This window comes from Erythrolamprus reginae (assembly GCF_031021105.1).
Source record: "Erythrolamprus reginae isolate rEryReg1 chromosome 4 unlocalized genomic scaffold, rEryReg1.hap1 SUPER_4_unloc_1, whole genome shotgun sequence".
Taxonomy (NCBI): domain Eukaryota; kingdom Metazoa; phylum Chordata; class Lepidosauria; order Squamata; family Dipsadidae; genus Erythrolamprus; species Erythrolamprus reginae.
The window spans coordinates 97475-104972 of NW_027248454.1; positions in this window are offsets into that span (position 1 = coordinate 97475).

The following is a 7498-nucleotide window of genomic DNA, read 5'->3' on the forward strand; positions in this document are numbered from 1 at the left end:
TCCCCAGACCTGAATACGATTGATCACATCTGGGACATCATGTCTTGTTCCATCCACCAATGTCACATTGCACCATAGACTGTCTGGGAGTTGGCGGATGCTTTAGTCCAGGTCTGGGAGGAGATCCCTCAGGAGACCATCCGCAACCTCATCATGAGCATGCCCAGGTGTTGTAGGGAGGTCATACAGGCATGTGGAGGCCACACACAATACTGAGCCTCATTTTGACTTGTTTTAAGGACGTTAAATAAAAGTTGGATCAGCCTCTGGTGTGTTTTTCCACTTTAATTTTGCGTGTGGCTACAAATCCAGGCCTCCATTGGTTAATAAATTTGATTTCCATTGCTGATTTTTGTGTGACTTTGTTGTCAGCACATTCAACTTTGTACAGAACAAAGAATTAGATCAGAATGTTTCATTCATTGAGATCTGGGATGTGTTATTTAAGTGTTCATTATGTGGGGACTTGCGATATACACAAGAAATATAAATCTTATTGAATCACCCTAGTGACTAAGAAATAAGAAGCATCTAGAAAAAAGGGGGACCATGAAAACCTAAGGAACCCCCAACAAAAAAGAATGCCCTCCATAGGTGGTATTCAGAAATCTGCCAAACAAAGTTGGGGGGCATTTGAATAAAAATAATTAACCTTGAAAGTCGATAGGTGACGTTGGTCCAATATTGGCTGTCTAGTTGATCCTATTCCATGCTATTCCTCTGTGCTATGGAGCAAGAAATTATTTTCTAGAAAGAACTAAATACAAGGTCAATTATCCCATAGGTTACTACAGTACACTTGTATTGTTTTCAGTAATATGGAGAACTCCTTCCAAAGTGGCTCTAGTGTCTATTGCAGTCTATTAGCACTCATCACACATCTATTGGTATTTCCACTGTAGTTCTACATTGATGATATCAGGCATTTTCTGTTCTGCGGCTGTAGCTATCAGTTTTGTGTCCACCAGCAGGAAAACAGGTTCTTCCTTCCACACATGGGATATCCAGACTTCTCCCCTAGGAGTTTCCCTTGCATAGACTAGGTGAGATACACGGCTTCCCTTGGTTGAATGATCCATGGTGAGGCAAAAGACAAAGCAGAGGTTTAAAAAAATTATAAAAAATAATAAATGACATAAGTGACTTGGGCTCTTTCCAGCCTCTTAATCTTGTAACTCACCTAGTCATCAGCCTATTGCCACAGAGGCTACAGAAGTGCCAGGTGCAATGAGTTCAAGCCACAGCTCACCAGAACCTGAAGTGTCCAACTTCCTTTTGCCATGACTCTACATACAGTCAAACCTCGTCTTACGAACCTAATTGGTTCCAGGGGGAGGTTCGTAAGACGAAAGGTTCGTAAGACGAAACATTGTTTCCCATAGGAAACAATGTAAAGTCAATTAATCCGGGCAACCCAAAAAAAAAACCCGCAAAAAAACCCCTGCCGCCCGGCTGTCACCTTGTTTTAAAAGGTGACAGCCGGGCGTCTGGGCTTCCCAGCACCCCCCCCAACCCCGAACATTTGCCAAATTTCCTGGTTCGGGGTTGGGGGTGGGTGGGAAGCCCCCCAGTGCGGCTGTGACCTTTTAAAACAGCCGCCCGGCTTCCCAGCTGTCTCCCGAAGCCGAACGCCAAAGCCGAACTTCGGCGTTCAGCTTCGGGAGACAGCTGGGAAACTGCGCGGCTGTTTTAAAAGGTCACAGCTGCGCTGGGGGGCTTCCCCCCCCGAACCCCGAACTTTTGCCAAACTTCCGGGTTCGGGGTTGGGGGGGGTGCTGGGAAGCTCCCCAGCCCGGCTGTGACCTTTTAAAACAGCCGCGCCGCTTCCCAGCTGACGCCAAACGCCGAACGCAGAAGTTCGGCTTCGGTGTTCGGCTTCGGGAGACAGCTGGGAAGCCGCGCGGCTGTTTTAAAAGGTCACAACCAGGCTGGGGGGCTTCCCAGCAACCTCCCAAACCAAACCCGGGGTTCAAAAAATTTTTGTCTCTTCTTACGAACTTTTTTCGAGTTACGAACCGGCGTTCGGGAGGCTGCTGGGAAGCCCGCCGCCCGACTGTCACCTTTTAAAACAGCCGCGCGGCTTCCCAGCTGTCTCCAAACGCCGGTTTGTAACTCGAAAAAAGTTCGTAAGAAGAGGCAAAATTTTTCTGAACCCCGGGTTCGTATCACGAGTTGTTCGTAAGACGAGGGGATGGTATCTTGAGGTACCACTGTATTCCTTTTACCTTTTTGGTAAAATATCAATAAATGGTTCAAAGTCAAAGTCCAAACAGATTAATTCACAGTGTTAAGGATGAAAAAAACCGCCAAACTTAATGGAACTTAATTGAATGGAGCACCTCCCTTATGAAACCAGGTTGCAATGCCTTGGTCTCTTCAGCCTTGAAAGAGGGCGTTTAAGCGATGACTTGATCGAAGTGTGTGAAATCATGCATGGGATAGAAAAGGTAGATAGAGAAAAAATCTTTTCTCTATGATACAATATTAGGACGAGGGAACACTCCCTTAAGCTCATAGGTGAGAAAGCGAGAACAAATAAAGGGAAATATTTCTTCACCCAGAAGGTCGTTGGTTTATGGAATTCACTTCCAGAAGTGGTCGTGACAGCTTTCAGCCTTGATAACTGCAAGACAGGATTACTGTAACAACGTTTTGAAGACTTTTTGGCGATGTTGTTACAGCGGGCTTTGCCACTTAGGTCTGCTTGACCGTTTCCAGAAGGATGCCAGAGGGCGATTAATCCACGTTTAATGACCTTAGAAGCAAGGAAATGATGGAAAGCCGCCAAAGTGAACTGACGCCCATTATTTGAAATTATGGGGTCAGGGAAACTATAAATTGCTATTAGATTAGAAAGGGGATGAATAATAGCTTCAGAAGTAGCAAATGTCATGGTACAAACCTCTAACCACTTTGAAAAAGCATCCACTACAATCAGAAAAATTTGGCCACGGATAGGGCTGACTAAATCTATATGAAGTTTCCACCATGGGGAGATGCTCCCAAATCCGAGGCTCTCCTCGGGGTGGGAACTCCCATGACTCTTGGCATGGGTGACATATAGCCACTTTGATCTCAATGTCCTTGTCAATGCCTGGCCATATAACTGCATGCCAATGACTTCATGCGAACTACCCCAGGGCATGCCTCACGTAGTAAGTCGAGTTTGCGGAGAGGGGCGGCATATAAATCCAATAAATCTAATCTAATCTAATCTAATATAGAGCTACGCAATGACTGAGGAATCACCACACACTCAGTCCACAGTAGACTAATAATTCATTTTGTCTCGTTTGGAATGAAAGGAAGTCATCAGGGGCCCTGCCTTGTGGCCACCCTCTAGGGACACATGACAGGACCCTAATTAATTTAAGGTATCTCGTGCGGCCATGACTATATTGGATGCAGTTATGGGCAGATTTAATTCAGAGATAGCCAATATTATAGCCATTGGGTCTGGGTCTTGGAGGCTGGCGGATAGCATACAGCAGCTTAACGCATCTGCATTCGCTATGTTTCATCCTGGCCAGTATGCTAAATACTATTCGTAATTAGCTAGGAAAACTGACAATCGCGTCATGTGCAAAGAGATCACCTGAGGTGGCTGCTTGTTCTTAGGCTGTACTCCCAATTGCGGCTGATGATCAGTTGCCAACTTAAATTGGCGCTCATAGAGGCAATGGGGGAAATGGCATACCCCGGCTAGTAGAGCCAACGCTTCTTTATCTATCTGTCTGTAATTCCCTACTGGGTGAGCTGGAGTTCTTCAATAAAATGCAATGGGTGCTTCCTTACCATTAGGTAACCGACGGCTTAATACCGCACATATCCTGTACTCAGAGGCATCATGCGTCAAGACTAGGGGAATATGTTCAGAATATTGTGGAAGTAGCGAGTTTGATACCAGAAGTTGTTTGACAGCTGAGAAGGCCAGATTTTTTGTGGGGCCCCAGTGCCATCTGGCTCCCGAGTCTAGAGGTCTGTGCAGTGGCTCTGCAACAGACGCCATATGGGGCAGGAAAACAGAACAGAAGTTGAGAAGCCTTCCCGGTAGCTCCTCCTCATTTGCTGCCACTATGATAACTTCATTGATATATGGAAGCCGCCCCCCCCCCCCGAGGAGCCATCCCATAAGACCATGTCGCAGTGCTTACACTGAACTGGAGTCTTTTGCAGCAAAAAGCCCCCCTGTGTCTGGCAATTATCTGCGTGTTTGAAGCCTCCTCTGGTAAGCCTGTATGAGGTTGAGGTGAGCAAAGACCTTCTCTACCCCCAGCAAGTGTAACAAATGCTGCAACACAGGTATCAGATACATTTTGGGGGCAAGGGCAAGGGTCGGCCTTGGAACTGAAGTGGAGATTTAAGCTACCTGGTATACAGTATGTCCCTTGGGCTGAAAATCCGGCTTTGTTTGATAAAATTGACTTGAGCAGCATTGAGACTCCTTGCCTGTTTCCCTCTCTCCCTTTCCCCCCTCTTCTCCACTCTTTTTTCCCTGGGATCTAAACATAAATTTGCTTAGTAAACAAAGAATTTAATTTGGCAGAATCTACTAGGAATGTTGCTGCCTGGGTTCATGTTTGCAGTGATGGAATAATACAGCTAAAAAGGTGAGGGAGAATGTTGACGTTGGGAATGAAAACTTTGGTGAGTGGGGCAGCAAAATCAAGCAATTTATCTCACCTTTCTCATATACATTCAAGATATAGCTTGAACTAATGACAGTATCTCACTGTCAGTGTAATTCCTTTGACAGTGTAATCTCACCCTTTTGTGTACCTGTGTTTTTGAGTGGAATACAGGAGTGGTTTATCATTGCCTTGTCCCATGAAGTATGAAACAATCCCCCTGCCATTGCCAATGAAGGGATTATCTAACATCCTCCTATCACTCTGCTCAGGGATGGGCTACTGCCCGGATGGAGGGCAACACAGTGGGGTAGTGAAACTGGACCTCCACCCCAGAGCACCCAATTTGCACTGAAAGATGTTGAAAGGAAATGCAGGGCATCCTGCATAAGCCACGCCCACAGTGTGGTAGTAAAATTTTTGGTAGCCCTTCACTGATTCTGCTGCTATCCAATATACACAGTGCTCAAATTATGACTTTAGTGGAGGTCGGAATTTCCATCATAAGTTATGATGGTTGTAAATCAAGGCATTTATGTGACCACCCTGATTTTACAACTTTTTTTCTGGTGATCAGTTTTAACTAAACATTTTATGTTTAAAGCAAATCCTGTGATCATTAAGCAAACACTGTGCTGTTAACCAAGTCAATGGATTGTTTTGGACATTTTTTGCGGAACCTGGCCCAAGTACCACTGCAATTTGCCAGAGTCATGTGACGGGGGCGAGGAATGACTTTAGAACCCTGTGTTAGAAATAGGTAACCAAAAAAGCAATGAAGGCAACCCAGTACTTATTTGCAAATACAGTTGCAAATGGCTGGATCCAGAGCATGCAACATGTATTTATACCACCCCCACCTGCAACACTGTTTTGGTTTCCCATTGGCTGGATACTAACAAGAACCTAACAAGCACAAGATACTAACACCTGTCTGTAATTACTGTTCAGAAAACACCACTTTCTTGACTTTCCTAAACCATATTGTTAACTGTAATAACTATTATTTTTTCAATGTTCCTTAACTCTCTTTTATAATTAAACTTTATTTTAGAGGCAATACTTCATATTTCCTAATTTATAATTTCCCACTTTTCTCCTTTTTATTGCCTTCTATATCCTAATAAGTGTCATAATTGTTATGTTCATGGTTTAAATGAGAAATTTGTTGTGATTGGTTCCCGCCCAGCCAGTTGGACAATTGCACAAGTACCTATTCAATTTGGGGGAAGAACATGTCTTAATACTGGTATTTAACCCCCACAATACCACCATAAGACAGTTCTAGGAATGGCCATTTTGGATTACCATAATTTCTTTTTGGGTTTCCGTGGTTACATTTACTGTTTCTACATATGCTTCCAGTTCTCTTATCATTTGGACAGAACCTAAACCTTACCTTTTCAGGCATGCAGTGTGTTACCAAAGGCTTCAAAGAATGTAGGTGTTTTCTTAGTATCTAGATATTTTACTGGTGGACAAAGGAGAGAAAGGGATTTATAACTTTAATTTCCTGAACCTGTTCTATGTTGAAAAAGAGCCAACATGCATCTCATGCTACCTGTGGGCTAATAATCATTTTCGAATACTGTACCCATTTTACCCAGGCATTTGTACTTCTATATCTAGTCTCAATTTCAAAAAATTGTCTCAAATTGTCTATTTCCACTATAATGACTAATTTGGAAAAATTGGGTGGAGCAAAAGGTTTAATATGTTTTTGTTAATTCCTTTTGCTTTAACCATCCTTATCCTGAAACAACATCCTGGTATATTGATCCTCATACTATAGTTATTATTTGTTTGCTTCATACTTTTTATGGTTATGCTAATTATATTTCATACTTTCTCCCCCCCCTGCCCCACTCTGATACAATTCCTGAGTTAGGATTAAAAGTCTCTGTTGTCTACTATATATCCTCCCAACAGGAAGAATCTGCATTACACACAAATATTTCTCCTCATTTGCATATTGATTATGGTTGCTGAAATCCCCACAATTTATTAAGTGGCATACATTGAATTTGATTACGTGAAGCTTGGTAGTTTTATGAATACCCAGAATAAATTTGTGTCAGATTTGTGGAAAGTTGGAGCTAGTAAGAGCTTATGGTCATCTCTGTTCCCTATTCCTAGTACCACATAAACCACAAAAGACACAACTGGACATCCCATCCAACTAACTCAGATGTCCTATACCTGGAGAGCAAACATCTACTTCATTGTTTTATTATTTTCAGAGAGGGTTGCTTAAAGGTTGCGCTTTCCACTATTTTGCCTGTGGAGGCCTTGACCAGTTCCTTAAGTCTGGTGCAATGAGTCCAGCCACTTTCAGCAGTTCTTACAGCTGTTTCAATGGCCAGTAGCATCTGGAAGCGTAAGCAATAATGAAGGCAATCCAGTACCAAAAATTAGCAAATGTTTACTATATATTTGCAAATACGTGTGCCCATGAATTGGACTCAGAAGAAACCATGCAACCGGTTTTTATACCCCTTCCCCTGACCCATCCTCCACCCTCACCACTGTTCAGGTTTTCCATTGGTTGGATACTAATAAGCTTACAGCCTATCTGGAATGCTTATTAACAAAGATACCCTAGTTGCAGGGCAAAATTTCCCCAGCTATTGCTCAGAAAGCACCCCCACCCCCGCCCTCTGAACCATATTGTTTACTATAAGAACAATACTAATTTTTCAAGAAATTCATTAACTCTCTTTATACAGTGATCCCTCCATTATCGCAAGGGTTCCGTTCCAGGACCCCTCGCGATAATCGATTTTTCGCGATGTAGGGTTCCGGAAGTAAAAACACCATTTGCGCATGCGCGCCCTTTTTTTCATGGCCGCGCATGCGCAGATGGTGGGGTT